General features: G+C 46.4%; 8 non-coding genes across 8 annotated transcripts; all 8 read right to left on the bottom strand.

The window, feature by feature from the left end:
- Positions 1 to 803: 803 nt before the first annotated feature.
- On the bottom strand, positions 804 to 994 carry LOC130298696 (U2 spliceosomal RNA). Its single transcript, XR_008850006.1, has one exon. It is a non-coding gene; the product is annotated as a U2 spliceosomal RNA (small nuclear RNA).
- Positions 995 to 3,086: 2,092 nt separating this feature from the next.
- Positions 3,087 to 3,277, bottom strand: LOC130298695 (U2 spliceosomal RNA). Its single transcript, XR_008850005.1, has one exon. It is a non-coding gene; the product is annotated as a U2 spliceosomal RNA (small nuclear RNA).
- Positions 3,278 to 5,364: 2,087 nt separating this feature from the next.
- LOC130298694 (U2 spliceosomal RNA) lies at positions 5,365 to 5,555 on the bottom strand. Its single transcript, XR_008850004.1, has one exon. It is a non-coding gene; the product is annotated as a U2 spliceosomal RNA (small nuclear RNA).
- Positions 5,556 to 7,645: 2,090 nt separating this feature from the next.
- On the bottom strand, positions 7,646 to 7,836 carry LOC130298740 (U2 spliceosomal RNA). The gene has a single exon (XR_008850047.1). It is a non-coding gene; the product is annotated as a U2 spliceosomal RNA (small nuclear RNA).
- Positions 7,837 to 9,927: 2,091 nt separating this feature from the next.
- LOC130298728 (U2 spliceosomal RNA) lies at positions 9,928 to 10,118 on the bottom strand. Its single transcript, XR_008850036.1, has one exon. It is a non-coding gene; the product is annotated as a U2 spliceosomal RNA (small nuclear RNA).
- A 2,087-nt stretch (positions 10,119 to 12,205) lies between these two features.
- On the bottom strand, positions 12,206 to 12,396 carry LOC130298717 (U2 spliceosomal RNA). The gene has a single exon (XR_008850025.1). It is a non-coding gene; the product is annotated as a U2 spliceosomal RNA (small nuclear RNA).
- A 2,093-nt stretch (positions 12,397 to 14,489) lies between these two features.
- Positions 14,490 to 14,680, bottom strand: LOC130298705 (U2 spliceosomal RNA). The gene has a single exon (XR_008850014.1). It is a non-coding gene; the product is annotated as a U2 spliceosomal RNA (small nuclear RNA).
- Positions 14,681 to 16,769: 2,089 nt separating this feature from the next.
- On the bottom strand, positions 16,770 to 16,960 carry LOC130298690 (U2 spliceosomal RNA). The gene has a single exon (XR_008850002.1). It is a non-coding gene; the product is annotated as a U2 spliceosomal RNA (small nuclear RNA).
- Positions 16,961 to 17,516: the final 556 nt, after the last annotated feature.

Raw genomic sequence — 17,516 nt, 5'->3', positions numbered from 1 at the left:
GACAAGTCGCATCGGCTGAAAGTAGGCCAGAATGTCAGTCCATGTTGGAGCAGGTTTAGATACAGTCTAAAGCATAGATCTCAAAGTCTGTGCACAGAATTTAGCAAGGGCCTCGCACCTTCTGATGCATCAGGTAGGTGCACAATAGCATAGCCTAACCCTCTGTACTTTGGTCTATATTGATGCGGGACATAGACAGCCAGCTGATGACCAATCCATTAGTGCAATGGATGGCTGGAAGCATTTGTCTTTGCCTTTGCAATACCACAGAAGCAATGCATGGTCAATGTACAGCAATGACACACCTGTGTGAACAGCCAGGAGACCCCCCCCCCCCCCCATGTTATGTTACATAGTTACATAGTTAGTACGGTCGAAAAAAGACATATGTCCATCACGTTCAACCAGGGAATTAAGGGGTAGGGGTGTGGCGCGATATTGGGGAAGGGATGAGATTTTATATTTCTTCATAAGCATTAATCTTATTTTGTCAATTAGGAACATTCAGCACCCACCCGCTATCAAGGCAGCTGCCTATCATGTCATGCCCTACCTGCACAGGTGTGCTGGCTACTCAAATGATCCAATTAAGGAGGCCATTTAGTCAGCAGCAGCAGAAGTCCTGTGCCTGGACGCTCCAACAGGGGCCAGACACAAGCAGAAGCAGAAGCAGCAGAAGCAGCAGCAGCACCACCTTTTGTTTATTGGCTGCAGCAGCAGCAAGGCCCACAGGGCTGGCTAGCTGGCTAGCCAGCAAGCAGGTAGCAATGAAAGTAGGAATCTTTCTTTTTAACCCTGTAAGGGGGTGGTGCACTGTACCCGAAGATACTGCCATATCGGGTCAATGCATAGGGCGACGGAAGCAAGCTTCGAAATCGGCCCCCGTTCTCAAAAATCCATTTAATATATGGTCCCCAGATAGGGGACGTATCAGATATTAAACTGATAAGAACAGATACTACACTTGATCTTAGCCAAAAGGCCGAGAAGCGATAACCGTGAAAGGGGCGGGCCCAACAAGGTCCCCTTCATGGGCACTATCACTGCTTGCTGTCAGGGAGGCTGCCAGACAATTTTCCATGCACACTCTGGGCTGGGGGGCAGTCAACCACCAGTACACACAGCAGAACCTAAACCCATACCATTATTGCTAAGCAGCAAGACAGGGGCCCATTGCACTCCCACGGGGCCTTTTTAAATGCAATCCATAACCCGGATTTGCCAGGAACCCTTCTTACTCCTCCTACTTGCATGTGACACTGGGCTTAGGATCTGCATAGGAAACACACACACAAGCACACACCTACCTTTGTTGCCTGCAGATGCCTCCTTGGCTGTCCCCAAACGGTATCAAACCAACACCCACGGGAAGCTGTAAGCATAGAGGACATGCCTGCACCCCATTGGACTTACCTGTGTGGGTTAAATCCGGGTTATTTGACAACCTATGGCGGTGATGGTTCTGCTCAGGCAGAGCAGTGCTGATGCTCCTCATAAAGCTGTCGCTGCTGTGAAGGTTCTAGGTGACATCACAAATCCCTGTGGTTACATACACAACAAAGCTGGGTTGTTGTTGTTTACACTCTGCAAGGCCTGTGGAAGTGAGTGACATCATAGCACTGTAGTTCTGAGGGTTCAAGATGGATGCAACAATCTCCTGTTGCTTCTATGAAGGCCGTAATAGACGACATCACCAAACAGCTCCATAGTCACATACACAGCAAAGGAGAGATGTTGTTTACACCTAGTGATGTCAGTGGTATTGAGTGACATCACAGCACAGTGCTAAGGCTCCTGGGCCTGGACACAGCAGCGGCTGCAATATCTCAACGGAGAATACGTTTATATCTATGTGTGTGTGTGCGCATATATATATATATATATATATATATATATATATATATATATATATTTCTCCGCCGAAATTCACTTTTAAACCCATTTCCACCTTTTTTTCCCTTCTCTTCCTCTTACTTTTTTTTCACGTTTTTTTACGTTTTTCTCCTTTTCGCCTCTTTTCTGGGCGTATTATTCTTCTTTTTCTTCTTTTTTTTCGTCTAATGCATACCCCATCAGTGCAGCAATGCTTATTCAATACCGCCAGCAGATGGAGACACTGGGGGATAATTTTCTAAGGATTTATACTGATTTTTCCTGTCTGAATTTGTCGCACAGAAAGTTGCAGGCCAAATATGTGTGACATTTCTGCGACTTTAGCTTCTAGAGCATTTTTACAACATTATACATAGGTGCTGAATACATAAAAAGCGACTGTTCAGCGACAGACAAGTCGCATCGGCTGAAAGTAGGCCAGAATGTCAGTCCATGTTGGAGCAGGTTTAGATACAGTCTAAAGCATAGATCTCAAAGTCTGTGCACAGAATTTAGCAAGGGCCTCGCACCTTCTGATGCATCAGGTAGGTGCACAATAGCATAGCCTAACCCTCTGTACTTTGGTCTATATTGATGCGGGACATAGACAGCCAGCTGATGACCAATCCATTAGTGCAATGGATGGCTGGAAGCATTTGTCTTTGCCTTTGCAATACCACAGAAGCAATGCATGGTCAATGTACAGCAATGACACACCTGTGTGAACAGCCAGGAGACCCCCCCCCCCCCCATGTTATGTTACATAGTTACATAGTTAGTACGGTCGAAAAAAGACATATGTCCATCACGTTCAACCAGGGAATTAAGGGGTAGGGGTGTGGCGCGATATTGGGGAAGGGATGAGATTTTATATTTCTTCATAAGCATTAATCTTATTTTGTCAATTAGGAACATTCAGCACCCACCCGCTATCAAGGCAGCTGCCTATCATGTCATGCCCTACCTGCACAGGTGTGCTGGCTACTCAAATGATCCAATTAAGGAGGCCATTTAGTCAGCAGCAGCAGAAGTCCTGTGCCTGGACGCTCCAACAGGGGCCAGACACAAGCAGAAGCAGAAGCAGCAGAAGCAGCAGCAGCACCACCTTTTGTTTATTGGCTGCAGCAGCAGCAAGGCCCACAGGGCTGGCTAGCTGGCTAGCCAGCAAGCAGGTAGCAATGAAAGTAGGAATCTTTCTTTTTAACCCTGTAAGGGGGTGGTGCACTGTACCCGAAGATACTGCCATATCGGGTCAATGCATAGGGCGACGGAAGCAAGCTTCGAAATCGGCCCCCGTTCTCAAAAATCCATTTAATATATGGTCCCCAGATAGGGGACGTATCAGATATTAAACTGATAAGAACAGATACTACACTTGATCTTAGCCAAAAGGCCGAGAAGCGATAACCGTGAAAGGGGCGGGCCCAACAAGGTCCCCTTCATGGGCACTATCACTGCTTGCTGTCAGGGAGGCTGCCAGACAATTTTCCATGCACACTCTGGGCTGGGGGGCAGTCAACCACCAGTACACACAGCAGAACCTAAACCCATACCATTATTGCTAAGCAGCAAGACAGGGGCCCATTGCACTCCCACGGGGCCTTTTTAAATGCAATCCATAACCCGGATTTGCCAGGAACCCTTCTTACTCCTCCTACTTGCATGTGACACTGGGCTTAGGATCTGCATAGGAAACACACACACAAGCACACACCTACCTTTGTTGCCTGCAGATGCCTCCTTGGCTGTCCCCAAACGGTATCAAACCAACACCCACGGGAAGCTGTAAGCATAGAGGACATGCCTGCACCCCATTGGACTTACCTGTGTGGGTTAAATCCGGGTTATTTGACAACCTATGGCGGTGATGGTTCTGCTCAGGCAGAGCAGTGCTGATGCTCCTCATAAAGCTGTCGCTGCTGTGAAGGTTCTAGGTGACATCACAAATCCCTTTGGTTACATACACAACAAAGCTGGGTTGTTGTTGTTTACACTCTGCAAGGCCTGTGGAAGTGAGTGACATCATAGCACTGTAGTTCTGAGGGTTCAAGATGGATGCAACAATCTCCTGTTGCTTCTATGAAGGCCGTAATAGACGACATCACCAAACAGCTCCATAGTCACATACACAGCAAAGGAGAGATGTTGTTTACACCTAGTGATGTCAGTGGTATTGAGTGACATCACAGCACAGTGCTAAGGCTCCTGGGCCTGGACACAGCAGCGGCTGCAATATCTCAACGGAGAATACGTTTATATCTATGTGTGTGTGTGCGCATATATATATATATATATATATATATATATATATATATATATATTTCTCCGCCGAAATCACTTTTAAACCCATTTCCACCTTTTTTTCCCTTCTCTTCCTCTTACTTTTTTTTCACGTTTTTTTACGTTTTTCTCCTTTTCGCCTCTTTTCTGGGCGTATTATTCTTCTTTTTCTTCTTTTTTTTCGTCTAATGCATACCCCATCAGTGCAGCAATGCTTATTCAATACCGCCAGCAGATGGAGACACTGGGGGATAATTTTCTAAGGATTTATACTGATTTTTCCTGTCTGAATTTGTCGCACAGAAAGTTGCAGGCCAAATATGTGTGACATTTCTGCGACTTTAGCTTCTAGAGCATTTTTACAACATTATACATAGGTGCTGAATACATAAAAAGCGACTGTTCAGCGACAGACAAGTCGCATCGGCTGAAAGTAGGCCAGAATGTCAGTCCATGTTGGAGCAGGTTTAGATACAGTCTAAAGCATAGATCTCAAAGTCTGTGCACAGAATTTAGCAAGGGCCTCGCACCTTCTGATGCATCAGGTAGGTGCACAATAGCATAGCCTAACCCTCTGTACTTTGGTCTATATTGATGCGGGACATAGACAGCCAGCTGATGACCAATCCATTAGTGCAATGGATGGCTGGAAGCATTTGTCTTTGCCTTTGCAATACCACAGAAGCAATGCATGGTCAATGTACAGCAATGACACACCTGTGTGAACAGCCAGGAGACCCCCCCCCCCCATGTTATGTTACATAGTTACATAGTTAGTACGGTCGAAAAAAGACATATGTCCATCACGTTCAACCAGGGAATTAAGGGGTAGGGGTGTGGCGCGATATTGGGGAAGGGATGAGATTTTATATTTCTTCATAAGCATTAATCTTATTTTGTCAATTAGGAACATTCAGCACCCACCCGCTATCAAGGCAGCTGCCTATCATGTCATGCCCTACCTGCACAGGTGTGCTGGCTACTCAAATGATCCAATTAAGGAGGCCATTTAGTCAGCAGCAGCAGAAGTCCTGTGCCTGGACGCTCCAACAGGGGCCAGACACAAGCAGAAGCAGAAGCAGCAGAAGCAGCAGCAGCACCACCTTTTGTTTATTGGCTGCAGCAGCAGCAAGGCCCACAGGGCTGGCTAGCTGGCTAGCCAGCAAGCAGGTAGCAATGAAAGTAGGAATCTTTCTTTTTAACCCTGTAAGGGGGTGGTGCACTGTACCCGAAGATACTGCCATATCGGGTCAATGCATAGGGCGACGGAAGCAAGCTTCGAAATCGGCCCCCGTTCTCAAAAATCCATTTAATATATGGTCCCCAGATAGGGGACGTATCAGATATTAAACTGATAAGAACAGATACTACACTTGATCTTAGCCAAAAGGCCGAGAAGCGATAACCGTGAAAGGGGCGGGCCCAACAAGGTCCCCTTCATGGGCACTATCACTGCTTGCTGTCAGGGAGGCTGCCAGACAATTTTCCATGCACACTCTGGGCTGGGGGGCAGTCAACCACCAGTACACACAGCAGAACCTAAACCCATACCATTATTGCTAAGCAGCAAGACAGGGGCCCATTGCACTCCCACGGGGCCTTTTTAAATGCAATCCATAACCCGGATTTGCCAGGAACCCTTCTTACTCCTCCTACTTGCATGTGACACTGGGCTTAGGATCTGCATAGGAAACACACACACAAGCACACACCTACCTTTGTTGCCTGCAGATGCCTCCTTGGCTGTCCCCAAACGGTATCAAACCAACACCCACGGGAAGCTGTAAGCATAGAGGACATGCCTGCACCCCATTGGACTTACCTGTGTGGGTTAAATCCGGGTTATTTGACAACCTATGGCGGTGATGGTTCTGCTCAGGCAGAGCAGTGCTGATGCTCCTCATAAAGCTGTCGCTGCTGTGAAGGTTCTAGGTGACATCACAAATCCCTTTGGTTACATACACAACAAAGCTGGGTTGTTGTTGTTTACACTCTGCAAGGCCTGTGGAAGTGAGTGACATCATAGCACTGTAGTTCTGAGGGTTCAAGATGGATGCAACAATCTCCTGTTGCTTCTATGAAGGCCGTAATAGACGACATCACCAAACAGCTCCATAGTCACATACACAGCAAAGGAGAGATGTTGTTTACACCTAGTGATGTCAGTGGTATTGAGTGACATCACAGCACAGTGCTAAGGCTCCTGGGCCTGGACACAGCAGCGGCTGCAATATCTCAACGGAGAATACGTTTATATCTATGTGTGTGTGTGCGCATATATATATATATATATATATATATATATATATATATATATATATTCTCCGCCGAAATCACTTTTAAACCCATTTCCACCTTTTTTTCCCTTCTCTTCCTCTTACTTTTTTTTCACGTTTTTTTACGTTTTTCTCCTTTTCGCCTCTTTTCTGGGCGTATTATTCTTCTTTTTCTTCTTTTTTTTCGTCTAATGCATACCCCATCAGTGCAGCAATGCTTATTCAATACCGCCAGCAGATGGAGACACTGGGGGATAATTTTCTAAGGATTTATACTGATTTTTCCTGTCTGAATTTGTCGCACAGAAAGTTGCAGGCCAAATATGTGTGACATTTCTGCGACTTTAGCTTCTAGAGCATTTTTACAACATTATACATAGGTGCTGAATACATAAAAAGCGACTGTTCAGCGACAGACAAGTCGCATCGGCTGAAAGTAGGCCAGAATGTCAGTCCATGTTGGAGCAGGTTTAGATACAGTCTAAAGCATAGATCTCAAAGTCTGTGCACAGAATTTAGCAAGGGCCTCGCACCTTCTGATGCATCAGGTAGGTGCACAATAGCATAGCCTAACCCTCTGTACTTTGGTCTATATTGATGCGGGACATAGACAGCCAGCTGATGACCAATCCATTAGTGCAATGGATGGCTGGAAGCATTTGTCTTTGCCTTTGCAATACCACAGAAGCAATGCATGGTCAATGTACAGCAATGACACACGTGTGTGAACAGCCAGGAGACCCCCCCCCCCCCCATGTTATGTTACATAGTTACATAGTTAGTACGGTCGAAAAAAGACATATGTCCATCACGTTCAACCAGGGAATTAAGGGGTAGGGGTGTGGCGCGATATTGGGGAAGGGATGAGATTTTATATTTCTTCATAAGCATTAATCTTATTTTGTCAATTAGGAACATTCAGCACCCACCCGCTATCAAGGCAGCTGCCTATCATGTCATGCCCTACCTGCACAGGTGTGCTGGCTACTCAAATGATCCAATTAAGGAGGCCATTTAGTCAGCAGCAGCAGAAGTCCTGTGCCTGGACGCTCCAACAGGGGCCAGACACAAGCAGAAGCAGAAGCAGCAGAAGCAGCAGCAGCACCACCTTTTGTTTATTGGCTGCAGCAGCAGCAAGGCCCACAGGGCTGGCTAGCTGGCTAGCCAGCAAGCAGGTAGCAATGAAAGTAGGAATCTTTCTTTTTAACCCTGTAAGGGGGTGGTGCACTGTACCCGAAGATACTGCCATATCGGGTCAATGCATAGGGCGACGGAAGCAAGCTTCGAAATCGGCCCCCGTTCTCAAAAATCCATTTAATATATGGTCCCCAGATAGGGGACGTATCAGATATTAAACTGATAAGAACAGATACTACACTTGATCTTAGCCAAAAGGCCGAGAAGCGATAACCGTGAAAGGGGCGGGCCCAACAAGGTCCCCTTCATGGGCACTATCACTGCTTGCTGTCAGGGAGGCTGCCAGACAATTTTCCATGCACACTCTGGGCTGGGGGGCAGTCAACCACCAGTACACACAGCAGAACCTAAACCCATACCATTATTGCTAAGCAGCAAGACAGGGGCCCATTGCACTCCCACGGGGCCTTTTTAAATGCAATCCATAACCCGGATTTGCCAGGAACCCTTCTTACTCCTCCTACTTGCATGTGACACTGGGCTTAGGATCTGCATAGGAAACACACACACAAGCACACACCTACCTTTGTTGCCTGCAGATGCCTCCTTGGCTGTCCCCAAACGGTATCAAACCAACACCCACGGGAAGCTGTAAGCATAGAGGACATGCCTGCACCCCATTGGACTTACCTGTGTGGGTTAAATCCGGGTTATTTGACAACCTATGGCGGTGATGGTTCTGCTCAGGCAGAGCAGTGCTGATGCTCCTCATAAAGCTGTCGCTGCTGTGAAGGTTCTAGGTGACATCACAAATCCCTTTGGTTACATACACAACAAAGCTGGGTTGTTGTTGTTTACACTCTGCAAGGCCTGTGGAAGTGAGTGACATCATAGCACTGTAGTTCTGAGGGTTCAAGATGGATGCAACAATCTCCTGTTGCTTCTATGAAGGCCGTAATAGACGACATCACCAAACAGCTCCATAGTCACATACACAGCAAAGGAGAGATGTTGTTTACACCTAGTGATGTCAGTGGTATTGAGTGACATCACAGCACAGTGCTAAGGCTCCTGGGCCTGGACACAGCAGCGGCTGCAATATCTCAACGGAGAATACGTTTATATCTATGTGTGTGTGTGCGCATATATATATATATATATATATATATATATATATATATATATATATTTCTCCGCCGAAATCACTTTTAAACCCATTTCCACCTTTTTTTCCCTTCTCTTCCTCTTACTTTTTTTTCACGTTTTTTTACGTTTTTCTCCTTTTCGCCTCTTTTCTGGGCGTATTATTCTTCTTTTTCTTCTTTTTTTTCGTCTAATGCATACCCCATCAGTGCAGCAATGCTTATTCAATACCGCCAGCAGATGGAGACACTGGGGGATAATTTTCTAAGGATTTATACTGATTTTTCCTGTCTGAATTTGTCGCACAGAAAGTTGCAGGCCAAATATGTGTGACATTTCTGCGACTTTAGCTTCTAGAGCATTTTTACAACATTATACATAGGTGCTGAATACATAAAAAGCGACTGTTCAGCGACAGACAAGTCGCATCGGCTGAAAGTAGGCCAGAATGTCAGTCCATGTTGGAGCAGGTTTAGATACAGTCTAAAGCATAGATCTCAAAGTCTGTGCACAGAATTTAGCAAGGGCCTCGCACCTTCTGATGCATCAGGTAGGTGCACAATAGCATAGCCTAACCCTCTGTACTTTGGTCTATATTGATGCGGGACATAGACAGCCAGCTGATGACCAATCCATTAGTGCAATGGATGGCTGGAAGCATTTGTCTTTGCCTTTGCAATACCACAGAAGCAATGCATGGTCAATGTACAGCAATGACACACCTGTGTGAACAGCCAGGAGACCCCCCCCCCCCCCATGTTATGTTACATAGTTACATAGTTAGTACGGTCGAAAAAAGACATATGTCCATCACGTTCAACCAGGGAATTAAGGGGTAGGGGTGTGGCGCGATATTGGGGAAGGGATGAGATTTTATATTTCTTCATAAGCATTAATCTTATTTTGTCAATTAGGAACATTCAGCACCCACCCGCTATCAAGGCAGCTGCCTATCATGTCATGCCCTACCTGCACAGGTGTGCTGGCTACTCAAATGATCCAATTAAGGAGGCCATTTAGTCAGCAGCAGCAGAAGTCCTGTGCCTGGACGCTCCAACAGGGGCCAGACACAAGCAGAAGCAGAAGCAGCAGAAGCAGCAGCAGCACCACCTTTTGTTTATTGGCTGCAGCAGCAGCAAGGCCCACAGGGCTGGCTAGCTGGCTAGCCAGCAAGCAGGTAGCAATGAAAGTAGGAATCTTTCTTTTTAACCCTGTAAGGGGGTGGTGCACTGTACCCGAAGATACTGCCATATCGGGTCAATGCATAGGGCGACGGAAGCAAGCTTCGAAATCGGCCCCCGTTCTCAAAAATCCATTTAATATATGGTCCCCAGATAGGGGACGTATCAGATATTAAACTGATAAGAACAGATACTACACTTGATCTTAGCCAAAAGGCCGAGAAGCGATAACCGTGAAAGGGGCGGGCCCAACAAGGTCCCCTTCATGGGCACTATCACTGCTTGCTGTCAGGGAGGCTGCCAGACAATTTTCCATGCACACTCTGGGCTGGGGGGCAGTCAACCACCAGTACACACAGCAGAACCTAAACCCATACCATTATTGCTAAGCAGCAAGACAGGGGCCCATTGCACTCCCACGGGGCCTTTTTAAATGCAATCCATAACCCGGATTTGCCAGGAACCCTTCTTACTCCTCCTACTTGCATGTGACACTGGGCTTAGGATCTGCATAGGAAACACACACACAAGCACACACCTACCTTTGTTGCCTGCAGATGCCTCCTTGGCTGTCCCCAAACGGTATCAAACCAACACCCACGGGAAGCTGTAAGCATAGAGGACATGCCTGCACCCCATTGGACTTACCTGTGTGGGTTAAATCCGGGTTATTTGACAACCTATGGCGGTGATGGTTCTGCTCAGGCAGAGCAGTGCTGATGCTCCTCATAAAGCTGTCGCTGCTGTGAAGGTTCTAGGTGACATCACAAATCCCTTTGGTTACATACACAACAAAGCTGGGTTGTTGTTGTTTACACTCTGCAAGGCCTGTGGAAGTGAGTGACATCATAGCACTGTAGTTCTGAGGGTTCAAGATGGATGCAACAATCTCCTGTTGCTTCTATGAAGGCCGTAATAGACGACATCACCAAACAGCTCCATAGTCACATACACAGCAAAGGAGAGATGTTGTTTACACCTAGTGATGTCAGTGGTATTGAGTGACATCACAGCACAGTGCTAAGGCTCCTGGGCCTGGACACAGCAGCGGCTGCAATATCTCAACGGAGAATACGTTTATATCTATGTGTGTGTGTGCGCATATATATATATATATATATATATATATATATATATATATATATTCTCCGCCGAAATCACTTTTAAACCCATTTCCACCTTTTTTTCCCTTCTCTTCCTCTTACTTTTTTTTCACGTTTTTTTACGTTTTTCTCCTTTTCGCCTCTTTTCTGGGCGTATTATTCTTCTTTTTCTTCTTTTTTTTCGTCTAATGCATACCCCATCAGTGCAGCAATGCTTATTCAATACCGCCAGCAGATGGAGACACTGGGGGATAATTTTCTAAGGATTTATACTGATTTTTCCTGTCTGAATTTGTCGCACAGAAAGTTGCAGGCCAAATATGTGTGACATTTCTGCGACTTTAGCTTCTAGAGCATTTTTACAACATTATACATAGGTGCTGAATACATAAAAAGCGACTGTTCAGCGACAGACAAGTCGCATCGGCTGAAAGTAGGCCAGAATGTCAGTCCATGTTGGAGCAGGTTTAGATACAGTCTAAAGCATAGATCTCAAAGTCTGTGCACAGAATTTAGCAAGGGCCTCGCACCTTCTGATGCATCAGGTAGGTGCACAATAGCATAGCCTAACCCTCTGTACTTTGGTCTATATTGATGCGGGACATAGACAGCCAGCTGATGACCAATCCATTAGTGCAATGGATGGCTGGAAGCATTTGTCTTTGCCTTTGCAATACCACAGAAGCAATGCATGGTCAATGTACAGCAATGACACACCTGTGTGAACAGCCAGGAGACCCCCCCCCCCCCATGTTATGTTACATAGTTACATAGTTAGTACGGTCGAAAAAAGACATATGTCCATCACGTTCAACCAGGGAATTAAGGGGTAGGGGTGTGGCGCGATATTGGGGAAGGGATGAGATTTTATATTTCTTCATAAGCATTAATCTTATTTTGTCAATTAGGAACATTCAGCACCCACCCGCTATCAAGGCAGCTGCCTATCATGTCATGCCCTACCTGCACAGGTGTGCTGGCTACTCAAATGATCCAATTAAGGAGGCCATTTAGTCAGCAGCAGCAGAAGTCCTGTGCCTGGACGCTCCAACAGGGGCCAGACACAAGCAGAAGCAGAAGCAGCAGAAGCAGCAGCAGCACCACCTTTTGTTTATTGGCTGCAGCAGCAGCAAGGCCCACAGGGCTGGCTAGCTGGCTAGCCAGCAAGCAGGTAGCAATGAAAGTAGGAATCTTTCTTTTTAACCCTGTAAGGGGGTGGTGCACTGTACCCGAAGATACTGCCATATCGGGTCAATGCATAGGGCGACGGAAGCAAGCTTCGAAATCGGCCCCCGTTCTCAAAAATCCATTTAATATATGGTCCCCAGATAGGGGACGTATCAGATATTAAACTGATAAGAACAGATACTACACTTGATCTTAGCCAAAAGGCCGAGAAGCGATAACCGTGAAAGGGGCGGGCCCAACAAGGTCCCCTTCATGGGCACTATCACTGCTTGCTGTCAGGGAGGCTGCCAGACAATTTTCCATGCACACTCTGGGCTGGGGGGCAGTCAACCACCAGTACACACAGCAGAACCTAAACCCATACCATTATTGCTAAGCAGCAAGACAGGGGCCCATTGCACTCCCACGGGGCCTTTTTAAATGCAATCCATAACCCGGATTTGCCAGGAACCCTTCTTACTCCTCCTACTTGCATGTGACACTGGGCTTAGGATCTGCATAGGAAACACACACACAAGCACACACCTACCTTTGTTGCCTGCAGATGCCTCCTTGGCTGTCCCCAAACGGTATCAAACCAACACCCACGGGAAGCTGTAAGCATAGAGGACATGCCTGCACCCCATTGGACTTACCTGTGTGGGTTAAATCCGGGTTATTTGACAACCTATGGCGGTGATGGTTCTGCTCAGGCAGAGCAGTGCTGATGCTCCTCATAAAGCTGTCGCTGCTGTGAAGGTTCTAGGTGACATCACAAATCCCTTTGGTTACATACACAACAAAGCTGGGTTGTTGTTGTTTACACTCTGCAAGGCCTGTGGAAGTGAGTGACATCATAGCACTGTAGTTCTGAGGGTTCAAGATGGATGCAACAATCTCCTGTTGCTTCTATGAAGGCCGTAATAGACGACATCACCAAACAGCTCCATAGTCACATACACAGCAAAGGAGAGATGTTGTTTACACCTAGTGATGTCAGTGGTATTGAGTGACATCACAGCACAGTGCTAAGGCTCCTGGGCCTGGACACAGCAGCGGCTGCAATATCTCAACGGAGAATACGTTTATATCTATGTGTGTGTGTGCGCATATATATATATATATATATATATATATATATATATATATATATATATTTCTCCGCCGAAATCACTTTTAAACCCATTTCCACCTTTTTTTCCCTTCTCTTCCTCTTACTTTTTTTTCACGTTTTTTTACGTTTTTCTCCTTTTCGCCTCTTTTCTGGGCGTATTATTCTTCTTTTTCTTCTTTTTTTTCGTCTAATGCATACCCCATCAGTGCAGCAATGCTTATTCAATACCGCCAGCAGATGGAGACACTGGGGGATAATTTTCTAAGGATTTATACTGATTTTTCCTGTCTGAATTTGTCGCACAGAAAGTTGCAGGCCAAATATGTGTGACATTTCTGCGACTTTAGCTTCTAGAGCATTTTTACAACATTATACATAGGTGCTGAATACATAAAAAGCGACTGTTCAGCGACAGACAAGTCGCATCGGCTGAAAGTAGGCCAGAATGTCAGTCCATGTTGGAGCAGGTTTAGATACAGTCTAAAGCATAGATCTCAAAGTCTGTGCACAGAATTTAGCAAGGGCCTCGCACCTTCTGATGCATCAGGTAGGTGCACAATAGCATAGCCTAACCCTCTGTACTTTGGTCTATATTGATGCGGGACATAGACAGCCAGCTGATGACCAATCCATTAGTGCAATGGATGGCTGGAAGCATTTGTCTTTGCCTTTGCAATACCACAGAAGCAATGCATGGTCAATGTACAGCAATGACACACCTGTGTGAACAGCCAGGAGACCCCCCCCCCCCCCATGTTATGTTACATAGTTACATAGTTAGTACGGTCGAAAAAAGACATATGTCCATCACGTTCAACCAGGGAATTAAGGGGTAGGGGTGTGGCGCGATATTGGGGAAGGGATGAGATTTTATATTTCTTCATAAGCATTAATCTTATTTTGTCAATTAGGAACATTCAGCACCCACCCGCTATCAAGGCAGCTGCCTATCATGTCATGCCCTACCTGCACAGGTGTGCTGGCTACTCAAATGATCCAATTAAGGAGGCCATTTAGTCAGCAGCAGCAGAAGTCCTGTGCCTGGACGCTCCAACAGGGGCCAGACACAAGCAGAAGCAGAAGCAGCAGAAGCAGCAGCAGCACCACCTTTTGTTTATTGGCTGCAGCAGCAGCAAGGCCCACAGGGCTGGCTAGCTGGCTAGCCAGCAAGCAGGTAGCAATGAAAGTAGGAATCTTTCTTTTTAACCCTGTAAGGGGGTGGTGCACTGTACCCGAAGATACTGCCATATCGGGTCAATGCATAGGGCGACGGAAGCAAGCTTCGAAATCGGCCCCCGTTCTCAAAAATCCATTTAATATATGGTCCCCAGATAGGGGACGTATCAGATATTAAACTGATAAGAACAGATACTACACTTGATCTTAGCCAAAAGGCCGAGAAGCGATAACCGTGAAAGGGGCGGGCCCAACAAGGTCCCCTTCATGGGCACTATCACTGCTTGCTGTCAGGGAGGCTGCCAGACAATTTTCCATGCACACTCTGGGCTGGGGGGCAGTCAACCACCAGTACACACAGCAGAACCTAAACCCATACCATTATTGCTAAGCAGCAAGACAGGGGCCCATTGCACTCCCACGGGGCCTTTTTAAATGCAATCCATAACCCGGATTTGCCAGGAACCCTTCTTACTCCTCCTACTTGCATGTGACACTGGGCTTAGGATCTGCATAGGAAACACACACACAAGCACACACCTACCTTTGTTGCCTGCAGATGCCTCCTTGGCTGTCCCCAAACGGTATCAAACCAACACCCACGGGAAGCTGTAAGCATAGAGGACATGCCTGCACCCCATTGGACTTACCTGTGTGGGTTAAATCCGGGTTATTTGACAACCTATGGCGGTGATGGTTCTGCTCAGGCAGAGCAGTGCTGATGCTCCTCATAAAGCTGTCGCTGCTGTGAAGGTTCTAGGTGACATCACAAATCCCTTTGGTTACATACACAACAAAGCTGGGTTGTTGTTGTTTACACTCTGCAAGGCCTGTGGAAGTGAGTGACATCATAGCACTGTAGTTCTGAGGGTTCAAGATGGATGCAACAATCTCCTGTTGCTTCTATGAAGGCCGTAATAGACGACATCACCAAACAGCTCCATAGTCACATACACAGCAAAGGAGAGATGTTGTTTACACCTAGTGATGTCAGTGGTATTGAGTGACATCACAGCACAGTGCTAAGGCTCCTGGGCCTGGACACAGCAGCGGCTGCAATATCTCAACGGAGAATACGTTTATATCTATGTGTGTGTGTGCGCATATATATATATATATATATATATATATATATATATATATATATTACTCCGCCGAAATCACTTTTAAACCCATTTCCACCTTTTTTTCCCTTCTCTTCCTCTTACTTTTTTTTCACGTTTTTTTACGTTTTTCTCCTTTTCGCCTCTTTTCTGGGCGTATTATTCTTCTTTTTCTTCTTTTTTTTCGTCTAATGCATACCCCATCAGTGCAGCAATGCTTATTCAATACCGCCAGCAGATGGAGACACTGGGGGATAATTTTCTAAGGATTTATACTGATTTTTCCTGTCTGAATTTGTCGCACAGAAAGTTGCAGGCCAAATATGTGTGACATTTCTGCGACTTTAGCTTCTAGAGCATTTTTACAACATTATACATAGGTGCTGAATACATAAAAAGCGACTGTTCAGCGACAGACAAGTCGCATCGGCTGAAAGTAGGCCAGAATGTCAGTCCATGTTGGAGCAGGTTTAGATACAGTCTAAAGCATAGATCTCAAAGTCTGTGCACAGAATTTAGCAAGGGCCTCGCACCTTCTGATGCATCAGGTAGGTGCACAATAGCATAGCCTAACCCTCTGTACTTTGGTCTATATTGATGCGGGACATAGACAGCCAGCTGATGACCAATCCATTAGTGCAATGGATGGCTGGAAGCATTTGTCTTTGCCTTTGCAATACCACAGAAGCAATGCATGGTCAATGTACAGCAATGACACACCTGTGTGAACAGCCAGGAGACCCCCCCCCCCCCCATGTTATGTTACATAGTTACATAGTTAGTACGGTCGAAAAAAGACATATGTCCATCACGTTCAACCAGGGAATTAAGGGGTAGGGGTGTGGCGCGATATTGGGGAAGGGATGAGATTTTATATTTCTTCATAAGCATTAATCTTATTTTGTCAATTAGGAACATTCAGCACCCACCCGCTATCAAGGCAGCTGCCTATCATGTCATGCCCTACCTGCACAGGTGTGCTGGCTACTCAAATGATCCAATTAAGGAGGCCATTTAGTCAGCAGCAGCAGAAGTCCTGTGCCTGGACGCTCCAACAGGGGCCAGACACAAGCAGAAGCAGAAGCAGCAGAAGCAGCAGCAGCACCACCTTTTGTTTATTGGCTGCAGCAGCAGCAAGGCCCACAGGGCTGGCTAGCTGGCTAGCCAGCAAGCAGGTAGCAATGAAAGTAGGAATCTTTCTTTTTAACCCTGTAAGGGGGTGGTGCACTGTACCCGAAGATACTGCCATATCGGGTCAATGCATAGGGCGACGGAAGCAAGCTTCGAAATCGGCCCCCGTTCTCAAAAATCCATTTAATATATGGTCCCCAGATAGGGGACGTATCAGATATTAAACTGATAAGAACAGATACTACACTTGATCTTAGCCAAAAGGCCGAGAAGCGATAACCGTGAAAGGGGCGGGCCCAACAAGGTCCCCTTCATGGGCACTATCACTGCTTGCTGTCAGGGAGGCTGCCAGACAATTTTCCATGCACACTCTGGGCTGGGGGGCAGTCAACCACCAGTACACACAGCAGAACCTAAACCCATACCATTATTGCTAAGCAGCAAGACAGGGGCCCATTGCACTCCCACGGGGCCTTTTTAAATGCAATCCATAACCCGGATTTGCCAGGAACCCTTCTTACTCCTCCTACTTGCATGTGACACTGGGCTTAGGATCTGCATAGGAAACACACACACAAGCACACACCTACCTTTGTTGCCTGCAGATGCCTCCTTGGCTGTCCCCAAACGGTATCAAACCAACACCCACGGGAAGCTGTAAGCATAGAGGACATGCCTGCACCCCATTGGACTTACCTGTGTGGGTTAAATCCGGGTTATTTGACAACCTATGGCGGTGATGGTTCTGCTCAGGCAGAGCAGTGCTGATGCTCCTCATAAAGCTGTCGCTGCTGTGAAGGTTCTAGGTGACATCACAAATCCCTTTGGTTACA

Source organism: Hyla sarda, unplaced genomic scaffold (genome assembly GCF_029499605.1).
Source record: "Hyla sarda isolate aHylSar1 unplaced genomic scaffold, aHylSar1.hap1 scaffold_1013, whole genome shotgun sequence".
NCBI classification, from domain to species: domain Eukaryota; kingdom Metazoa; phylum Chordata; class Amphibia; order Anura; family Hylidae; genus Hyla; species Hyla sarda.
The sequence above is the reverse complement of the archived record's forward strand: the minus strand, read 5'-3'. Positions and strand labels throughout refer to the sequence as shown.